Source organism: Sceloporus occidentalis, unplaced genomic scaffold (assembly GCF_023333645.1).
Source record: "Sceloporus occidentalis isolate IW3139 unplaced genomic scaffold, rSceOcc1.0.p SCAF_6, whole genome shotgun sequence".
NCBI classification, from domain to species: domain Eukaryota; kingdom Metazoa; phylum Chordata; class Lepidosauria; order Squamata; family Phrynosomatidae; genus Sceloporus; species Sceloporus occidentalis.
This window is the reverse complement of record NW_028316986.1, coordinates 112536438-112559148: the sequence shown is the minus strand read 5'-3', so window position 1 is coordinate 112559148 and position 22711 is coordinate 112536438. Positions and strand designations below refer to the sequence as shown.

The following is a 22711-nucleotide window of genomic DNA, read 5'->3' as shown; positions in this document are numbered from 1 at the left end:
ACAGCAGCCTACTGAGAGGAAAAATGAGTACAGTTCCTGCACCTTCAGTAATTTATTTATTGGTTTGCAACATTGAAACCCCACCTTTTTTTCCAAATAATCTCAAGGTCAGTTGATGCAGCGGGCCCTTGGTATCCACTGGGGTTTGGTCTCTTTCTGACTATGCAACATTGTCCTGCAGTTGCCTCAGTAAGGTATTTCTCCCTCACCTTACTGAAAGTCATTCCCAGAGCAGCTAGCACTGAAACTCATCTCTGACCTGAAACATCCAACCTTGAGTAGTCCCTCTTTTTAAAGAAATCTAGCCTATGTTACACATCAAGCCCAAGATTTTTTTTATTTTTTTTTAATTTTTATTTATTTATTTATTTATTTATTTTGCTGCCTGAGGCACAGCAGTACCACACACACACACACATATCAGGTACATAGCAACAGCAATAGCATTTACATTTCTGTAGGGAACTCAGCACTCTCTAAGAGGTTTACAATCTGTAATCCAATTGCCCCCAACAAGCTGGGTACTCATTTTACTGACCTACAAAAGAATGGAAGGCTGAGTCAACCTTGGAACCTGGGACTGAACTCACAATGATGTGGCGGCAGTACTAGCATTTAACCAGTGCACCACCATATCAATCAAGTTAGTTCAGTGTTTGAGTTAGAAAATCCCACAAGACCCGTTCCCTATCACAACAACTATAAAAATGCATTCATAATTAATAACTGTCACTTTACTGATGCCCCCAAATCTACAGATTGAGGCAGCTGCCTCCCTATGCCAAATGACTGTTGGCCCTTGCTGGCTAATGACCAGATCCAAAGCCCATTCAAGTGAACGTTCTGTGGATCAATTGACTGCCAGGATCAATCATTTTATACTCAGGCAATTCAGCATATAAAATGATACAATCAAAACCAAATGGTAGCTTTAAAAAATCCTTTAGGATTTCTTTTAAAAAAATTTAAACCAGTATCTCTGAACAGGCCCACTGCGTATACATATTTATTTAGCAGTAAATAGAATCAGGCTGTTAAATCCCAAAGCTTTCAGGGAACTTGGGGAAATATATCATGATGTTGTGAGTAGATATGTAAGATCAGAGCCTTCTATTCAAAAGAAAGACACAGATGAAAATAATGACCAGTATTGATATAATGTGGATCAAATCTAGGTAAATAAGTAAAATCCACTGCAGCTTCAAAGGCAGAAATTGAAAGAAAAGAAAACTAATGACCAGTAGCAAAGAACATAATAACACCCTTTTATGATCACTACTATTCCCCTCTTTTAAAAAGCAAGCAACGAATATAACATATTTTTATATGTGGAAGTGTATATATTCTTCTATCTGTGTTAAGTGCCATGTTCCATTAATTCAATGGCAGCTGCAACTCAGAATCATTTTGAGTATCAATCAGAACTGATGCCGGTGTCATCAGTGAAAAGTAAGTACATTCTGAATTTTGATTTTGAAAGCTGTAACATGCAAAATGTTGAATCTTCCTTTAAACACACACACACACACACACACACATATATATATATAATCTGATTGGAGTTTCATCTTCTACTCCCACCCCATCATGTCTGGTTGCCACAAATCCAGATATTTCAAAATGGCCAGTAAACTGAACATTATTTTCCTCCTTAATTTATGCTGTGAAAGACTCACATTCATAGATACCCCAAATCCATTTTATAGGCATTTGAGAGTTATGGGTCAGTGAGCATTCTTGTGCTGTGGTGTTTCTCCGATGAGGCTTCAAGACAACCCCTATCTCTCTAATGATGGGTCAGGAGCAAGGAGTGGAGGAGGGGAGAGAATATTTCAAGGTTGTCCTGGATTTGTGCCAGAAAGAGAAGAAAGGAGCCTTTGTGAATGAACATCTCAAGGCCACGGGTAAACATGTTAGCTATACTTAACACCCAGCGCCACTGCCAAAACCGTTAGACGCTGAGTAATCCATGCCAGTTCCCCTTTGGAATTCAACTGACCAGTACAATAGAGAACAACCTCCACCAATTATGACGTTCATTCCTCTGAAAACATCCTCCCAGGAACTCCCAAATTAGCAACTGCCTCAGAGAGTAAACAGACTCTTAATTTCATCAACAAAGGTGAACCGTTGATAAGTAAGTTGCATCTCTCCCTCCTCCTCCACTCACTTTTCTTTTCTTTTCTTTGTATTCAAAATGCATCTTTATTCATCTTTGATCATTTGTCCATGTACATAGTTCATTCAAGGATTTATGCCAAAGAAACAGTACGCACTCCCCATTCCAGAAAAAAAGCTGGGCTTTTGCAAGGAGCACATTTCATTTTTGTTGTGAATTTTTATGTGGCTTTTCCTCTTCCACTCCTCAGTTTGCTCCCTCCCTGCATTGTCTTCCCTGCTGTCCTCACCCTCTTTCTTCTCCTCAGCTTTGAAAAGAGACTTATGTGCCTGAAGCAACCTCCACAGAGGCCCGAGTGTGTGCAGCAATGCCAACCAAGGCTTCCCTACAGTGGACTGCTGCAACATGTCTGCTGCTTCAGCAGTCCTCTTTCACTTATCAGGTTTCCCCTGAGGGTTGCCTTACCCCCAAGGTCCTATTTAATCACATACCTTCAGCCTCATTGTGGAGTCATCTTCCTGCCTTAGCAGACAGACCTCCACATTATATACATCCTTCACGGACAAACAGGTAATCTTTCACCATGCCTAGGGAATTTTTTTCCCTGTGGGGTCAAGACTGAAGTGATTATTTGCTGACAGAGTGGAAACATTTTTGTTTTTGTGCTGTTGCTCATGGCATTGCTGTTGCTATGATGAGACTGGGTTATAGAACATCTCAACTCAATAAGGCTAATCCTCTCAATAAATTGGAACACCGTTTTAATACCGGCTATGACGATTCTGATGACACAATGTTACAAAGAGAGAAATGTATTCAGACATTTTGATGTAGTATATCTGCATGACTACTAGCACATCAATCCCGTTTCTCAAAAACAAAAATCCACTTTGATACTTGGGGCCTAAAAAGGAACATTTGTGCAGCATCCGGATGAGAGGACTCCCCAGCCCCTTTTCCCCACACTTCAATACAAAAAAAAAGTACTGTGAAATATGTTAATATCCATGGTATTTGTGTGGAGATAATATCTTGACATCCTTTGTCTGAGTTAACCAGGAGTAATTCTCTTAATCTCTGCTCATTAGAGAAGTTTTTCCAGTCCTATCATCATTCAAGATGCTTTGTTTCAGTTTGAATTCATTAGTTTTAGACATGCTGAAAAAATAGAAGAGGCATGGAGTAATAATAATAATAAGATGCCAGCCACAGATGCTGGCGAAACATCAGGAAGAAACTCTTCTAGAACATGGCCACATAGCCCAAAAACCCACAAAAAACTATGGATGTCGGCCATGACAGCCTTTGACTTCACAATAATAATATTTATTTGTATTCCACTTTTTCACAAAGAAATCAAAGCAGATTCCAAGAGTATAAATAAAACATCAAACAATTAAAAATTACAATTTTAAAATCCCAAATCCCAACCCTCTCCCCAATCATAAAAACAGTGATCAACCCATAAAAAGAGATTAAACATAAAAAATTAAAACTATCCAATATAATGTCAGGAAATGAAATTGTTGTGGCCACTAGGGGGAGCTGTTGTGCAGATAATTTGGAGCTCCAGTGGCAGCTAATGTGTCAGCATTCAAACAGTGCATCATCGGAATGTTGATGCAACTGTCAACTGTCAGTTCTCAACTGTCACTGAGAGAAGAGAGAGACAGTTGGTGTCTGAGAGTGGGCTGTGTCTGTTACTGAGAGGCAGTGAGAAGGTTGTGTGTTAATGTGGCTGCCTCAGAGGTTGTGTTATTGTTGGCTGGTGTAAATAGTGTGTATTAGAGACGGATGCCCAATACACTGTGTATATCTATGTTTTAAATACTGCAAAGGAAGATTAAAGCCCTCGTTTAGAGTGAAGACTTGTAAGAGTCATTATTAGTTGAAGACATCTTCACAGATTCCTTCTTCTTGGCGTCCTGTCGACGTGGTTGAACTCTGCAGGTGATCATGGTGGACACTGCGCGTCATTTCCATAGGTCCCAACAAGGGTTATGGGAGCAGCACACGAGCCACAACATATAAATATATTATGGATGGAGTAATATCTATTGTTACCCAGAGGTGCTGTGCAGAGATAGCAGGGAATCATATGACTCCCTCCAGTGTGCTGATATGTTTCATATTAATAATAATAAAAATAAAATTTATTTATATTTCCCACCTCTCCCTTAGTTTTGGTTACTCCTGAAGGATACCTCACTTTATAGCTCAATACAGTGAAGAAATTGAAATGGTTAAAGAGTTCCTGTACCTTGGTTCAAACATTGATCAGACTGGGGACTGCAGTCAGGAAATCAGAAGAAAACTGGGAATAGGAAGGGCAGCTATGAAGGAACTAGACAAGATCATAAAGAGTAAAGATCTACAACTGAACACTAAAGTTAGAATCATCCAAGCCATTATATTCCCCACCACCATGTACAGATGTGGGGGTGGACAGTGAAGAAAACAGAGAAGAGGAAAATCGACTCATTTGAGATGTGGTGCTAGATCAGAATGCTGAGAATACCATGGACAGCGAAAAAGACAAATACGTGGGTCCTTGAGTAAGCCAGCAATCTTCCTAGAAGCCAAGATAATCAAATTAAGGCTGTTGTACTTTGGCCACATCATGAGAAGGCATGACTCATTAAAAGGCAATAATGTTAGGAAAGGTTGAGGGCAGTAGAAAGAGAGGAAAACTTCACACAAGATAGACAGACAATCATGGAGGTCATAGGCCTGAAAGTACAGGACCTAAGCAGAGCAGAGGAGGGCAGGGGTTCTTGGAGATGGTTCATCCACAGGATCTCCATGAGTCGAGGATGACTCAAGGGTGGTTAACAGCAAAACAAAACACCCATTTCAATAAGAAAGATGCCTCCAGGGATAGCCAAAATATTTTCCTATCTGAAGCGATGGCCAAGATGGTGCTCACCCCACTTCAGCCTGAAGAAGCCAACTGTCCTGTTAGCTGATAGATGATGGGGCAACATACTCTGGTTCATCTGAGCACACCAGAATAGCTTAAAACATGCAAGTTAGGTTTCCTATAACAAACAATTCTGTCCTCTAACAGAGAGGAACAGTCAGGGGGTGTCTGCTGTCCAAAACTCACCCAAACTCAACTTGGCTCTTGTTGTTTTTTATGTAAAAGACATTCAAATTTAGAGATATCCATTGTTATGTATAACCAGTAAATTGATAATAACTGTGATTATATCCTTTCAATTTAATTAGTCGGACAAGATACTAGGTATGCCCACAACATAACCTTTTCTTAAAAGAAGGAGTGACTTTGCAGGTGGACTAATGCACTTACTTGCTATAGTTCTATTGCCGTATATAGTTTATAAGTATATTTATAGGTATAGATTGTGTGTGTGTGTGTGTGCGCGCACACACACACACGCAGAAACCCATTGGGGGCCTTGGGCAAGTCACTCTCTCTCAGCCTCAGGAGATAGCAAATTCTGCCAAGAAAACAATGTGATAGGTCACCATAAGTCAGAAATGACTTGAAGGCACACAACAACAAACATATAAAACAAATGCTCCTAACATTGCCACTTTGAGCACAGTCTCAGCCAGCCAAGATGAGCTCATGCTAAGTCAGCTGAAGTTGTTTAGAACCCAAACCCCTCCTAATCCCCCAACAGATGCTGGAATTTATTTAGGATTCATTGTGGCCCACTTTTGTATCAGCTCTTTGGCTGTGTCCCTGGGCTGGAAGAAGTATGGATCTGGTATAGGTCAGCTCTACCCTTGATCCTACTCTCCCCTCATCTTTTTTATCCTCTCCCAGGATGCAGATCTTGGTCAACAGAAGCAGTTTTTCTGGCCAGTTACTCTCCCTCTGGACCCTGAAATAACAAGTATAAGAGGATTCTGCTCACAGAATAGGATTTCTGCCAGCAGAAGAGGGTGATGAGTAATCCTGACTACAGCTGGGCCTCTTTGAGTTAGAATGTCTTTACCTATTTTACAATTTAATCATAAATATATTCAGGAACAGAATGTAATGTAGTGGTTTGAATGACAGACTAGGACTTTTGGAGATCAGGGTTTGAATACTTGCTCAGCCATGGAAACCTATGTGATTGAGGTTGGAAACCTCAATCTGACCTCAGAGCAAAGCAACCGACTGCAGCAGATGTGCCAGGTGGCTCAGCAGGATGCATGTCCAATCACCTGCCCAGCATCAGAACAGAGGGTCTTTGCAACAGGGGAGAGTCTAAGCAGCTCTGGGGCCAGGATATTCCAGGCTGCCCCACACCAATTCAGACAGGACCTATGTGGCTTGAAAGGATTTGTATTCATCTTTGCTTGAAGCATGACCAGAATTAGCAGTGAGGAATAGTATTGCAGGACATCCCCCTTCTATTTCTGATAACTGAGCAAAATCATGCAAGATTCCTAACTTGTCTGGAGCAGAACCTGAAAGACACTGTGGAGTAGTGGTTAGAGTGTTAGACAAGATAGACAGTGCCACTCACTGGATGACCTTGGGCCTGCCAATCAAACATTGAATCAATCAGCCTCATGCAGTTGGCTGTTGTAAGGATAAAGCGGGAAGCAATTGAACCATGTATTTGTGTACTTTGAGCTCACTGTAGGAAAGGTGGAACATAACTGTAATTAAAAAATGTAATAATCAATACAGTACCCTAAGAAAACAACAGCTGAATAACAGAGTTACATAAATGACTGATCACAGATGTGCATATCTAAATATACATTGGCATTTCCTCTGAGAACATTTACTCCTAGATAAAGTTTAAGGTCATGAATGGCACTTATTTTTCAGCAAATATCCTTAGCAGTAGTCTGATGTATACCTTCTGCCAGGTCAGTCTTCAAATGTCAAAAGTAAGTCTTACTCTGTTGAATCATTAGTAAAAAATGTAGACAGTGTCAAAGTGATACAGTCCAAACAGTTGGGCTGGAAAGGAATCTACTTAAAGTTTATATCAAGAATAGAGACAACCTTGGATGTACAATAAGCGTCCAGAGTCATTTCAGGGATTTTTCACATAGCTATTCATAGTGATTCTGCCATACTTAAAGCAGAATTACTGTGGGGAAAAGTGACTTCCATAAAAGAAGATTACACTAGTATAATAGTAGCAATTCAGGCCAAGAAGTTTATTCACTCTTGTAATTGTACTTTGGGATGTTTACAAAGGCATTCACATTCAGAGGAAAGAAAGCAATTCTATTTAGTTTAAAAGAAATATTACAAGCAGTGTTTAATTTCTTTCTTTAAAGAAAGAGGGAGAAAAAGAAAGAAAGGGAAGTATTGCCAGTGGTACAGAGGAGCTAAGATTTACAGGGTTGAAATATCAGAAGTTATTGATTAGCAAGGATAGTGATATCATCCGCTATCCCCATAACTAACCAGTTATGCCTACTTTTTTGTTGTTCTCACAGGTATGACTTTGGGGACAGCCATAATGAGTGTCTACACTTCAAAATATACACTTGCATCCTTGGGTGTTGTAGCTTAAGTTTGGCTTGAGCTTAGACCAGATGACCTAATGACTTTGCTTTCTGCTCACTGGTATGTGAAACAGGCTATAGTTATTATGTCAGTAGTGAAATACTACAGGGTGGTGTAGTGGTTTGAGCATTGGACTATGACTCTGGAGACCAGGGTTGGATTCAAAATTATCTTAATAGATTTCAAAGCTGGCCCAAAACTAATAAAATGAATTTTAACACTTTTTTCCACTTAGGGTGGAAAAATGAAATGCATAGATATAGGATGGGGGACACCTGGTTTAACAACAACACCCATGATAGGGATCTAGGAGTCCTAGTATACTACAAGTTGAACATGAGTCAACAGTATGATGCAGCAGCTAAAAAGGCCATTGTGATTCTAGACTGCATCAAAAGAAGTATAGTGTCTAGGTCAAGGGAAGTAATAGTGACACTGTATTCTGCTCTGGTCAGGCCTCACCTGGAATACCATGTCCCGTTCTGGGCACCACATTTCAAAAAGGATGTTGGCAACCTGGAGCGTGTCTGGAGGAGGGCAACCCAAATGGTGAAGGGTCTGCAAACTATGCCTTGTGAGGAGAGAGTTAGAGAGCTAGGAATGTTTAATCTGGAGAAGAGATGGTTAAGCGGTGATATGATAGCCCTGTTTAAATATTTGAAAGCCTGTCAAGGATGAAGAAAGTTTGTTTTGTACTGCTCCAGAGAATAGAACATAGGGCAATGGATTCAAACTACAGGAAAAGAGATTCTACCTAAACATTAGGATGAACTTCCTGACAGTAACAGCTGCTTGACAATGGAACACACTACTCTGGAATATGGTGGAGTCTCCTTCTTTGGAGGTCTTTAAACAGAGGTTGGATGGCCATCTTTTGGGGGGTGCTTTGATAGTGAGTTCCTGCATGGCAGGCAGTTGGACTGGATAACCCTTGTGGTCTCCTCCAACTCTTATGATTTTATGATTCTATGGCCCGTTCGCCACCATTTTGACATCATGGACGCCTAGCGTCTGTGCGTCACGCGGCAGAAATGACGCCGCAAGTGCGCCATTGGCGACTTGCGGCACCATTTCCACGCCGCAAGAAAAAGCTGCATTTTGCAGCTTCTTTTTTATTGCGTCTGGGAATCGCACGGTTTGTCCGCTGTGGTTCCCGGACCCAGCAACCAGTGGCGCCAGCAGACCACCCTTTTTGGGCGGTCTGTAAAGCGAAACTGACTTTCTTTCAAGTCCCCTCTCTCCTTTTTTCTCCTCTCACATATTTCTTGGATAAAAAACTGGATAATAAATATTAATCACTTTTTCAATATATGACTATGGCAGCAAGAATACTGTTTGCTCAGATTTGGAAACAGTATGAAGTATGGATTGTTATGGTTGCTGAGGTAGCCCAAATGGCCCAGTTAACATGAGTTCTAAAGTAGAAGCCATTTGAAGGCTTTTTGAAAGATTGGAAACCATTTATGGACTTCTTGAGTGTAATAAATAATAATAAAACTTTTATTTATATCCTGCTCTTCTGTAGCAAGACAATGAGGACGGCTCACACAAAAACATCCACATACAATATAATACATAAAATTACAATATCCCCCATTAAAAAGAATTAAATATATTACAATTAAAACAGTTTTAAAATCAATTTATAATAAAGATAACATAGGCAGGGTAGTAGTAAATACATGGTGTGAGGGGATAATCAGTCTCTTTTCCCCAACTCTGTTGTTTTCCCCAACGGACTGGGGAGCACCACAGCGGGACTCTTTTGTGACTCTGGGCGTTGTGACTGGCTTTGGCGTTTGGCGGCCAGTGTGCGCGGGGCCTTTAAGAGACACCTGGGGGGAAGCCAGGGAGGAGCCCGCCAGGTGAGAGCGGCGGGTATAAACGCCGGGCAACCGGACCCTCCCTGACACGCCCCCTTTTGCCTCCTCACCGGACCACCTTCGCCACCAGAGCTGCGCCTTCTGCCGGGCGGCCTCCTCCCGGCACCGCCCCGGGAGTGCCGCCCACGGACTGGGGAGCACCGCTGCTGCGGAACTGCGCAGCTGCGCAGCTTTATTGGGCTAGGGAGGCTTGGGTAGCCTGAGAGCAGAGGATGCCTGGGGTGGCTAACCTCTGCTCTTTAAATGGCCATACAGGGGTGGGGGGAGGCTTGGGATGTGGGGGATGCCTGGGCCGGGGATAACATCCTCACGGGCGGAGCTCCAATTGAGGTAGTGTGGGGCAGGAGGAGGTATGGCGGTGGGAGAAGGGACTTGCGTTCCAGGGGAAGGAGGGATCGATGCATCATATCTATCTCTCCTTCCTGTCCCCCTCCCAACCTTAGGGACCTGAGGGTCGCTCCAACCGTGCCACAAATCCTGTCGCTGCTCCTGTGCAATGCCAGATCAATAAACAACAAGACCCACATCCTCCACGATATGTTGGAGGACCAAAAGTGTGATCTGGCTTGCATTACCGAGACCTGGCTTGGGCCTGAAGGGGATGCTGTGTGGGCTCAGGCCCTGCCTGCCGGGTTCTCGGTGAAGGACCAGCGCAGGTTAGGTGGGCGGGGAGGGGGTGTGGCCTTGATACACAGTAACACCGTATCCCTCACCAGGAACCACATCCGACAGACCTCCTATATTGAGTGTATTTACCTGACCCTGAAGGCTAGGGACAGTCTAGGGATTCTGTTAGTGTATCGGCCACCCCGTGCGCTAGCGGACTCCCTTAACGAGCTGACACAGCTGGTCGCGGAGCTGATGCTGGAGACGCCCAGGCTACTTGTCCTGGGTGATTTCAACATCTCCCTCACGGCCAGCTATGTTCCATCCGGTGCGGCTCGGGAATTCATGGATACCATGGCGGCCATGGGCCTGTCCCAGCTCATACAGGGTCCTACGCATTGTGCGGGTAATACTCTCGATTTGGTCTTCTGTTCGGAGGCGGAGAATCCGTGGGTGGAAATAGCTAATGTTTCCCCCCTGTCATGGACGGATCATTTCCTGGTAGAGGCGAAAATCAAGGTCTCTACCCAGATCCCCCCCGGGGTGGCGGACCAGTTAGGATGGTCCACCCTCGAAGGCTGATGGAACCCAAAAGGTTCCAGGAAGCCTTAGAGGGGTCCATGGTTGGAAGCGACGGCGACTCTGTTGATGCCCTCACCGCTATCTGGAATACCGGTCTTTCAAGGGCTATATACAGTATCGCTCCTAAGCGCCCTCTCAGGCCCGCTTCCAAATGCAAGCCCTGGTATACGGAAGATCTCCGGGCAAGGAAGCGGTCACTGCGACGGCTAGAGTACCGTTGGCGGAAACACCTTTGCTTAGACGACAAGGCTCTCCTAGACCAACTGTTAGAGGACTACGGAGAGGCAATACGAGCAGCAAAGAATTTGTTCTATGGTGCTCGTATTGCGTCCGCAGAGTTGCGTCCGGCAGAGTTGTTCAGGGTGGTCAGGGAGCTAACTCAGCTCCCTCCCGCTCAGAACCAGATCCTTGAACCTACTAAGGCCTGCTGTGACTTATTTAACGACTTTTTTGCGGATAAAACCTCTCGGATAAGCGAAGGTCTGAACGCCGACATTTTAGCAGAACCTAAGGTAGAGGTGTCCGGAGCCTCCGTGGACTTTATTAAACTAGATCGGTTTGAGTCGGTAAGTACCAAGGATGTGGACAAGATCCTCGGAAGTGTTCGGAAGACAACCTGCTCTCTCGATCCCTGTCCCTCGTGGTTAGCGGCCCAGGGGGGATCGGCGGTAACAACTTTGTTACGCCAGATAGTTAATACATCTTTGAGGGATGGGCAATTTCCATCACAACTGAAATTGACCATAGTAAAACCTATTCTAAAAAAGCCCTCCCTCGACCCCCTGGTTCATAATAATTATCGGCCTGTTTCGCTGCTACCATTTTTGGGAAAGGTGATCGAGAGAGCGGTTGCAATCCAGCTTCAGGCGGTCTTGGATGAAACGGATTATCTAGACCCATTTCAAACTGGCTTCCGGGCGGGCTACGGGGTTGAGACAGCCATGGTCGCCTTGGTCGATGATCTCCGTCTGGGCATTGACAGGGGAAGCGTGTCCCTGTTGGTGCTCTTGGACATCTCAGCGGCTTTCGATACCATAGACCATGGTATCCTTCTGGGACGCCTGGCAGAGGTGGGAATCGGGGGCACTGCGCTGCAGTGGTTCCGGTCCTACCTCTCTGAGAGGTCCCAGATGGTGCAGCTGGGAGACGTGTGCTCCGACGAGAGGCCCCTTAAAACCGGGGTCCCTCAAGGGGCCATTCTGTCTCCCATGCTATTTAACATTTACATGAAACCGCTGGGAGAGATCATCCGGAGACATGGGGCGCGGGGTTATCAGTACGCTGATGACACCCAAATCATTTTCTCTATGTCTCCGACTGATGCAGTGACTGGGGATGGGGTCTCTCCTCTCGTGGCGTGCCTGGAGTCAGTAATGGGCTGGATGAGGGAAAACCGACTCAAATTGAATCCAGAGAAAACGGAGGTACTAGTTATAGGTTCCCCTGGTCCAGGAATGGCAGTGGTTCCACCTGTCCTGAACGGGGTCACGCTCCCTGTGAAGGACTCTGTGCGCAGTCTGGGGGTGCTTCTTGACTCGTCGCTTCACCTGACTGCTCAGGTGAATGCGACGGTCAAGAGCACCTGTTATCAGCTTCGGCTGATTCGCCAGCTGCGCCCATACCTGGCCCAGAGGGACCTAGAAACTGTTGTACATGCTCTGGTAACCTCGAGATTGGATTTCTGCAATGTACTCTACATGGGGCAACCCTTATATCAAACTCGGAAGCTGCAAATGGTTCAGAACATGGCAGCCTGGCTGGTCACTGGTGCTCCCAGGACCAGCCATATAACACCGGTATTGAAAGATCTCCATTGGTTGCCTATCCGCTTCCGGGCCCAATATAAGGCGTTGGTTATTACCTATAAAGCCCTAAATGGCTTGGGTCCAGGTTACCTAAAGGACCGCCTCTCCCCGTACATTCCGCCTCGCACCCTCAGGACATCTGGGCAGCAGCTACTGAAGGTGCCTGGGGCTAGATTGTCCTCCACCACAAGGAGGACATTTTCCACTGCTGCCCCAGCCCTTTGGAATACGCTGCCCACTGAGCTCCGCTCGACTACCACCCTGGCCCAATTCAGGAAGGATTTGAAGACCTTCCTGTTCCAACAGGCATTCCCCGATTAAAAATCCTGTGGGCCTCCCTCCTCTTTCATGGCCAAGAGGAAGGGCTTTGGGGCTTTTTTGCCTGTATTTTTTATTATTGTTTATATGTGATGTATTTTGGATTTTATTGTATGTATTGTTGTTTGAAATTTTATACTGTAAGCCACCCTGATCGAAGGAAGGTGCGGGATATAAATAAAAACTTTATTATTATTATTATTATTATTATTATTATTATTGATTTTATCATTATAACATTTTATATTGTAATTTAATTAATTTTGTTTTATTATTTGGGATGGGACGTTGGGAGGGGGATAAATTTTAATTGGATTTTATATGTAAGACATTGCTTTTATATGTTGTAACCTGCTTTGATTCCCCATGAAAAGGAGGGCTATAAATAAATCATATTATTATTATTATTATTATTATTATTATTATTATTATCATCTGTGGCCAGGGAATTTATTCAGGAAAGGCCTTCCGATGAGATTCATCTCGACAGCTTTTTTGAAGCTGCCTAAGTTGGTAATTTGATGGATCCTGTGCGGCAGGCCATTCCATATCCTGGGAGCAGTTGCAGAAAAGGTCCTCTGGGAGGTTGTAGTTAATCTGGTCTTTAAAGGCTGCAATAAATTCCTCCCAGAGGACCAGTGTGTGCGGGGTGGATTGTAAGGAAGTAGATGTTCCCTTAAATAGGTTGGACACAAGCCATGTAGGGCTTTATAGGTAATAACCAACAACTTGTACTGCGTCCAGAAACTAATAGGCAGCCAGTGGAGTGACTAGGATCGGTGTTATCCGTTCACTCCTAGAATTTCCGGAAACTAACCTGGCTGCCATGTTTTGTACTAATTGGAGTTTCTTGACTAGGCACAAGGGTAGCCCCATGTAGAGTGCATTACAGAAACCGAGTTGTGAGGTTACCAGTGTGTGTACAGTGCACCCTTGCTTTATGTGGAGGATCTGTTCTGGACTCCCCCACATAAAGCAAATACTGCCTATGCTCGAGCCCCATTTAAATGAATGGGGCTTGTGCATGCAGTGGCATGGTGGTGCGGTGGCACCATGAGAAAAGGTAAAAGAAGAAATAATATTTGTGTGTAGGAAGGGGTGATGATGTGAAGCTGTATGGGAAACACATTGCTCTGAGGAAGAAGGAGGAGGACGATCAGTTGTAGATTTTCTCACTGGGGAGAAAAGTGTGAAGCTAGCTATGGGCCCGTTACAGGTGGGCCTTAAAGTATGCGACGATCGCATACTAGGGTTAGGAAGGGGCGGTGCTTCCGCACCCCCCTAACCCTAGTGTGCACTCGTCGCGCACAAAATGGCGGCGGCCGTTCCACACGGCCGCCGCCATCAATACGTCACGACCGCGCTGCCTCTATACAGGGCGGCGTGGATGTGACGTCCTCGCTCCGTGCCAGGGCGCTTAGTGTGCCCTTAGCACAGAGCAGGAAGGAGCTCCGTTTCGGAGCTCCTTCCTGGTTTGGTCCGCTGGGCTCAGCCTTCACATGGCTGCACCTAGCGGACCAAAGGGGAAAGGGGCCAAACGGACCCTTTGTCCTCCTCCCCGCTGCCGCAGGGTGTCCTTGGGGCTTGAAGCCCCAAGGACACCCCTTTCCAGGCTGCAGGGAAGCGGCCTTTTGCCGCTTCCCCACAGCCCGGAAAGTGGCGGATCGGGGCCTCAGCGGCTGCCGGTCTAGCAGCTGAGGCCCCGAAACACTGGGGAAAGGGGCAGGTGCAGCCCGCCCCAAACGGGCGGTCTGTAACCCGCCTATGCTTCTTTCTGCCCTGGCAAAAAGGGATTGAGAGTCCTTCTTCACTGGGGAGAAGCTTCTCACTTTGCATCTGGTCACCTTGGGAGCAGTAACTGAAGAGCCTATCAAGCAGCAACCAAGAAGCTTTTACCACAAGGCCAGCATGTGCAAGAGGCTTTTTGATCACTGATCAGCTGGCTGCTCAATTGCTGCTCCCAGGGTGACTGAGTGCAAAGGGAGCAGCAACCAATCAACCAGTGACCAAGAAGCCTCTCACCCATGCTAGGCTTGCTGCAAAGTCCGGCACAGGTGAAAGGCTTCATGGATGCTGATGGACCAACCTCCCTGTGCACCCAGTCACTCTGGGAACAGCAACTGAGCAGCTGGCCTCCTTTTGTTGTAAGGCTGGCGCAGGCAAGCCAGGTCTGGGCCCCTACCACCACTGCTGCTGTATTTGTACATGAGAGGGAAAGATAGAAGAGGAGGTGGTAGCAAGCTAGGTGCAGCTGAAATAAACGCTGCTGGCTGGGTGCCTGCTGCACAAACAATATTCCTAATATCAAGAAATAGGCTTAGAGGAGTGCTAGGGTTGTCATCCAAGAGGAAAGGAAGGGGTAGCCTGAAAAGGTTTGGGGACCACTGCTTTAAACTCTTCTGCTTTCTTCAGATATGTTGGAAAATGTTTTCCATTGCAAGCATAGAAGCAAGATTTCCCTAGGAATCCAGTCAATTAAGAGGGTACATCAGCTTGTCCTTCACCTCAGGTAGCAAGCCATCTTGGACCAGTCTTGCAGTAGAATAGCTCTGCAAACATTCTTAATTTATTCCAGTATTGTTTGTTTGTTTCCACTTACCTGCCTTTCCCACACCCCAGGACTCAAGCTTACAAAAGATAAAACAGATACTGATGAATGTTGACATCATTACAAATACATGAATGTTAAAATATAATTAAAATATCAATCAAATTAAAAGCAATTTAAAAGTGTATCCATAAAAAATGGACAATATAGTACATTACTAAAAGCTTTTTCTCCATAAGACGTAAGTTCCCTATTGAAACTTTCACCCATCATCAGAAAGAATGATGGAGGGAGCTAGGCTACCCTCTTCAGGAGGGCTGTTCCAGAGTCTGGGAAGCTGACACCAAGGCTGAGTCTGCACTGCAGAAATAATGCCATTTGACACTGCTTTAATTACCATGGCTCAATGCTATGGAATTCTTGGAACTGTAGCTTTGTGAGACATTCTGTCAGAGAGCTCTGGCGCCACAACAAACTACCATTCCCACAATTGCATAGCATTGAGCCATGACAGTTAAAGCAGTTTCAAACTGCTTTGCAGTTTGTGATTTTATGAAATAATTAGCTTTCTCTGTCAGAAAACTAGTGCCACAACAAACTATAAATCCCAGGATTCCATAGGTTGGAAGCCATGACAGTTAAAGTAGTGTCAAACTGCATTATTTCTGCAGTGCATGTGCAACACAAGAAGACTTGTGTCTGTGTTCCCAACAATTATACCTGTGACAGTGGTGGAAAGAAGAGAAGGCCTCTCCTGAAATTCTCAAACCCAGAGCGGGTTCATATGAGAAAATACAGTCCTTCAGATAACTTGCATCTAAGCTATATGGGGTCTTATATATAAGACTGGTGCAGGCAAGACAGTTTGAATCATGGCTGGAAACATCAGTTCCTTTAGAGGAGAAAAGGAAGGATGTATAGAACTGGGGTCTGCCATAAACGTAAAACCAATTCATTACAGCTATATTGCCAAGAATTCGCTAACCAGTGATCAAGATGTTTGGTGCTCTTTTCTGGCCACTGGATCTGCTGCCCATTCACATATGTGTCCTTCTTTTTCCAGCCTACAAACAGCACAACTCAAAATAAAGCTTCACACATGGAATCCGTTGTTATGTAAATGAAATACCTAGAAACCTACTTAGAAATGAGGAGTTTATTCTGAATGCAAGGTCAGGATGGGGTGGGAAGCAAAAGTCAGAAAACCCTGCATTTAGCATTATCTTTATATATTTACTTTTAAAGAAACCTCCTCATTTTTGTATTATTTGCAATATGGGAAATGCTGCCAACTGACACAAGCTTTTAGTTTGGGATCACCAGCAATTACTGTAAAGGTGAAAGGAGATACTGCAGATTTAACAAGGCTTTTTGTATGAACTAATTGCATTAGAATACATTAGTCAGAGTGCACATTTAAGGTTTTCTGTTTCCCTGGAAAGGTCATCCTAGATTTTGGTTACATAGCTAAAGAGAGGAAATCATATTAGCAGAGTTATCCAGTGAGTGACTGCATGGTAAGTTTCCTTTGATTTGCATTATCTGATTGTAACAGAGTTGTTCTCCTTTTGCTAAATGAGTAGGGAAAGACCTCCAGTGACAATAGGGATAAGTTCAAAGCCTTTGAGTTTTATTACAATGCACTCATTTTCTACAACTAGGCTAACGACTGTACTGTCCTGATGGGATGCTGGCATGCTTTCTATAAAAAAATACTGAACACTCAGTGAAAGTTTCTCTCATTTTTGGCAAAAGTCAACAGGGTTTCTGCTTCTTCAAAGATACATCAACCCCCTGATGTGCCACAAAAAGAATGAGCTCGCTTTCTCTATCTTTCCTCTCACCCTCCCTCTCTTTCTCTGGAAATGATCCTAACTAGCATCTGAAATTGCAAGTTGTGTTTTCTTGCACAAAGGGGCTGGCCTAAATCAGAGGCCCAAAGAAAAGCAATACACCAGCCAAAATGAAATCCAGGTTCATTTTTTAAAATATATTTTCAGTGAGTTTCATCAGGACCTTGATGACACATCGTATCTTTTTTTTTTTAAGTTAAAACTGTGGCTTGGCATACTTTTCAAGAAACTAGGGATGTGGTCAACAAAACATGCTGAACAAAGCATGCAAAACTCATTGTCCAGTGAGGAATCATGTATAGTACCTTATAAGCAGTTCTTGCACATAGCACAACTTGTGGCTAGGGGTATACATACACAACATTTATGGGGGAACAAACCTTTCTGTCCCTCCTGCTTTCTGTCCCTCCACCACACTCTTATGCCAAGTGAAACCTAATTTAATAATGACTGCAAACCCTTCTTTCTCCATTACAGCTCAAGACATCATACAGAGCACAACTCTACAGAACAAGGCTGGCATCCTATTCAGCAATTACAAGACCATAAGGTGGACTTACAGTTTTGTAACTGCTGGCAATTCACATTTATGGTTATTAATGAACAAATGTGATCTCCAAAACATAGCAGTGGGGTGCATTGAAAACCTTTCAGCCTGGCAATAGGGTGCATTGAGATAAGCAACTTCAGCAGAATCTCAGGGGATATCACCAGCTATCTGTTCTCAATAAGACCCATGAATGGAAGATTGCTGGAGACATCATTTCCCAGCACCCTGGGAAGAACAGTGGGCTTTTGGTATCTGCTGTGGTTTGGTTCCAGAATTCACCCCCATGGATACCACAATACATCAATGCTGAAATCCCAATATATACAATGGCATAATAAAATTATGTCCCTTACATAGAATGGCAAAATCAAGGTTTCCTTCTGGAATTTTTAAACAAAGTATTTTCAAGGCATGGATGCTTGAATCCAAGGATGCAGAATCTGTGGATATGCAGGGGCTACTGTACCTTGGAAATCCTTTGGGAGTTAAATCTGGATTCAGTGCTGAGCCGGGAAGTCCAGGTTTCAGTGGTAACCAGGAGTGTGTTTGTGCATATCCATATTTGGGCAATACCTTCCTTAAGATAATGAAGAGGCACAACATGTGCACAAACATTTGGACCCTTGAACACCAAAAAATTATAGTGCTATGATCCCAGGATTTTCAGTTTAGGGAGTGGTACTTAAAAGTTTCAGCTAGAGAGAATTAATGCCATGGCAGGTAAAGTGGAATATAGCACTATAATTGTGAAGTGTGAAGGGGCCCCTAGTCTGCAATGTAAGTTGATTTACTTGTTGATCCCTAGAGGCCAACTGGGCGTTGCCAAAACGTTTTTTAAAAAGTGGAATCATAGTACTATAATTGTATGGTATGAAAGGGCCCTAGATCTCTTCCTCAGGCAACATGTTACAAATAGTAGGGTAAGAGGGAGACATCAAAACAAGACCTGATCCGAGATCCTGCATCATTGGGCATAACTATGAAGATGGAGCTCTGTCGTAGCTATGTCTGATGATGCCACACACAGTCCAAGGGATGGAAATGGGTGACTCTGATTGTTCCTATCTTTTTTAAAGTGAAGTTAGTGCAATAAACTATACAAAGTACAGATCGATGAACCTGAATTATATACTTGCCAGAATCTATGCACCAGATTTGTTCTCAACTAATAGAATGCTGAGGTTTCTCTAAATTATATTGCAGTTGGGGAGGAGAGAGAAATGGCATGTTTCAAGGACAGCCAACTGGAAACAGACTACTGTTTCACTCTGCATCATACAAGCTGCAGTCCTTTGCACATTGCACTGAAGTTTGCACTCAAAATTCAGCAGGCTTTCCATTGCTTTACCCCTCCAAATTATAATAATGCATTTATTGGAAGATTGCTGTATGGAGCTACCAAAGGAGTCTGTCCTTGAGGATTAGCTATTCTCTTGCTTTGCTCATCATGGTCTCCCCACCATTTTGAAGGGTGCCCCACTTCCCACTCCATCAACATCCACCCCATTCAGCAGTGCCCATCTGTAATCTGTCTCCAAGCTTATGGAGTTTAGTCCTTTAACTAAAATCTAAAATCCACCAATTAGAGCCAAGTATTAAAACAGTGACTGAAACAAAGCAAGATACAAAACTGAGCTGTTGGTAAGACCCACATGTACAAGTTATACTGTATATATAAAGCAAAGGTAATGCAGTTTGATACCACTTTAACTGTCATGGCTCAGTGCTATGCAATTCTGAAATCTGTAGTTTTGTCAGATATTTAGTTTTCTCAAGAAGATCCTTTAATAAGTGTGGATTGTCTTATTTGTTTTGTTATCATTTTTTTAATGTGATATTAATATTGTTGGATACCAAATTAACAATACACTAAACTTTGTTCCTTGGTAAGGTTTGCAGTAGAGGTAGCTGCATCTTAATGACAGAAGTGAATGTTTTGAAAGTGCAGAATGCTACAAGACAGCCTCTAGCAGATGAAAGTGAAGGGGGTTTGTGTTGGGCTCATGGATGTCAGACATTAATACAGCTTTAAAAAAAGAAAAGAGAGTGCCTTGTTGAGATTCACCTGCTTATGTGCCACAAATCTTCTGTGTATGGTCCAAACAGCCTGAGAAATTGCCATGAAATGATAGTGTGCAAACACCAACAAAGATAACCCACTCATAGATGTACATACATAAGACATCTCAGTTCAAATAATCTCTCTCCTCCTCCTCCTTCCTTCTCTCCCCTTTTTCCTCAACGCCCATACACACAGAGAGAATCATTGATTTCAAAGGCAGAGGTTTTTAAGACTGGCATTAACCATGTATTTTAAAAGTCTGTACTGGGTCCACATTAATAAAATTACTGTCCAGCTTATTTTATGTTCAGTTATATATCGTGAATACTGAGGCTAAATCAGAATTATCTTCCCACCCACAGACATATGTGTCTGTGCAAAAAAAAAAAAATGCCAGGGACCCAACTGGAAAGACTTCTGGGAAAGGATTGCTTGTGAATGCAGTACTTCTTTCTCTAGTGTGCTAGTATTCTCTTGAAATATAAATGTCCAGTAGATACAAAATAAACATATACATATTGCATGCTTCAGCTAGGAATGTTTGTGATTTCATATTTTTTTACATATATTTCATTTATTAACCCTTTTTTCCTTGGAAGCTGCCTTACATGAAGCCCATTAATCAATTGAAACCAGAATTGTCTATAATGGTGCAGTTCAGAGTTTTCAGACCATGGATCCATTCTTGTGGGGAAGGGGCTATTTGGTAGTAGTGTGTGATGCTTCATTTCACAGTGTTATAAATCAGCACTGCTGCATTTGGGGTCCTCCCTATTCATTTTGCTGAGAGAAGCAGTGATTTCTGCTCCAAAGCCATCTCTGATCATCTGCACACTTACTAGCAGCAGCTTTCCAATTTTTCAAACAGGTGGCTTTCCCAACCTCACTAAGGACATCAGAATTTGAACCTAGGACCTTCTGTGTGCAAAGCACATGCTTGACCACTGAGCCTCATAACAGCTCTATTAGACTGGGTTTGACTTCCTCAAGGCCAGATAGTGATCACTCTACCCGAAAAGTCATTTGAACCTGCATTTATTCAGGCTACAATACAAACCCAAAATTCAGACATGAAGGAGATGTAGAGGTCAAACAAACAAATCATGGGATTTGATGATGTGATGGGCTGGTTCAGAAGGGGGCACAAAAAAGGCAAACTGTATCTACACCAAACATCTATAATATCAGACTGTTCTCTTTAAATCTAGGAACTTCCATTCAACTGTAAATCTGGCTGAACCTTCTTAAGATATACTTAAGGAGATCAAAAATATACTGAATATCTCAAAGAAATGCTTTTAACTGATGATTTGTGATGTATCATGAGGGCAAACAAATAAAAGGGAAACATCTTGTTTAATATTGTTTGAAATACCATAGGCTGGGATCCATTATTATGTTCCTGGACTTGCACTAGTACAACAGGGCTTTGACACACATCTTGCCCCCTTCCATGGTCCTCAATGCCACCTGAAAAACCTACTGTGGATGGTATCTTGGCCCCCTGCCAAGCAGATTATGAAAATGTTTGGGGAGATGAAGGGAAGAGTCGGACCCCATTGCCCTGTTTCACTGGCAGAAGCCATTGTATCAGCAGAAGAATAACACATTTGTACCTTTGTTTTTATATAAACCTATTCAGGCCTGTTGCAGTGGTTTGAGGACTGGACTACAACTCGTAATATAATTGTTTGATTCCCCTCTCAGCCATGGAAACCAATTGGGTGACTATAGGTGAGTCATATACTCTCAGCCCCAGAAAACCCAATGATAAGTTTGCCTAGGGTCACCATAAGTCAGAAACAACTTGAAGGCCCACAACAACGTTCAGGCCTTATTCACTACAGTATCTTCAACAAGGTAGCAGGAGGATATCTAAGCCCACCTCACTTTTGTAATCGCTTTCTTTACAGAGGAAGCAATCTAAAGAGGAGAGGTTCCTGTCCATATAGAGGTTTCCCATATGAGCATTTCTTGCTCACATGGACAGCTGCCACACAAATGGGCCCCCAGTGGCATCATTTTTCACATGACAAAAACAAGGACAGAGGGAAGTGGGGTTAGGCCCTCCCTGTTCCAGTTTTGTTAAAAGTATAGTAAGTAAATAGTGGACCTAAATACCCTTAAGGCACTATATCCTGTCTGATCTTGGAAGCTAAGCTGGGTCTGACCTGGTTAGTACTAACACTCCTTGCTATTCTTCTTGAAATTTAGACCACTACAGAACAACCTACTGCACTTGTATGCTGCTGCTAGAGGAGACAGAAGCCACCTTGTATGTGCTGCCTGACATGGGATTAGCTCTGCTGAGAACTTCCTGATTGGATAATGTCTGGCTCTTTTTTGGTCCCAGAAGCAATGGCATTATGGGAGGGATGCTTGGAAAATCATCCACTGATGGAGCATGGACCATTTCTCAAGCCACCCATCCCATAGTCCCATGGCTCCAAGAACTGAACAGAGCAAGGTGTTAAAGAATCAACAAAGCTGGCCTCTGCCAAGAGGCATATATAAGGTGATGTGACATAATGCCACCAGTGGAGCATTCCATTTCTCTCTAAAAATGAATAAGATTTGCCCCTTGTTCTTACCAGAGCTCCACCTTCCCCAGCATATCTTTATCCCCAGCAACCTTTGTTCCTTTCAGACAAATAGGCTACCAACATGTGTCACCTTGGCACTCTGCACAGCCTGAATAAACTATCCAGATATTTACATAACAGGCCATGTATCCTAATTTGCTTAATCCATTCTAGCTGCAAAAAATATTAATATTCCTCTTTCAGAACTTGCTTGCTTCTAAAGCACAGAATTCTCAACCTCTGGTTATAATCATTTTGAATTACCATACATTTGTTATTCAACGTCATGTTTTCAGCACTCTGAAATATATGAAA

The 22711-nt window shown here is 43.4% G+C and overlaps 1 long non-coding RNA gene across 1 annotated transcript; it reads left to right on the top strand.

Moving 5' to 3' along the window:
• Positions 1-2061: 2061 nt before the first annotated feature.
• Positions 2062-21508, top strand: LOC149311275 (uncharacterized). The gene is made up of 3 exons (XR_016281617.1): positions 2062-2137; positions 17680-17752; positions 21457-21508. It is a non-coding gene; the product is annotated as an uncharacterized LOC149311275 (long non-coding RNA).
• The last annotated feature ends 1203 nt before the right edge of the window (positions 21509-22711 follow it).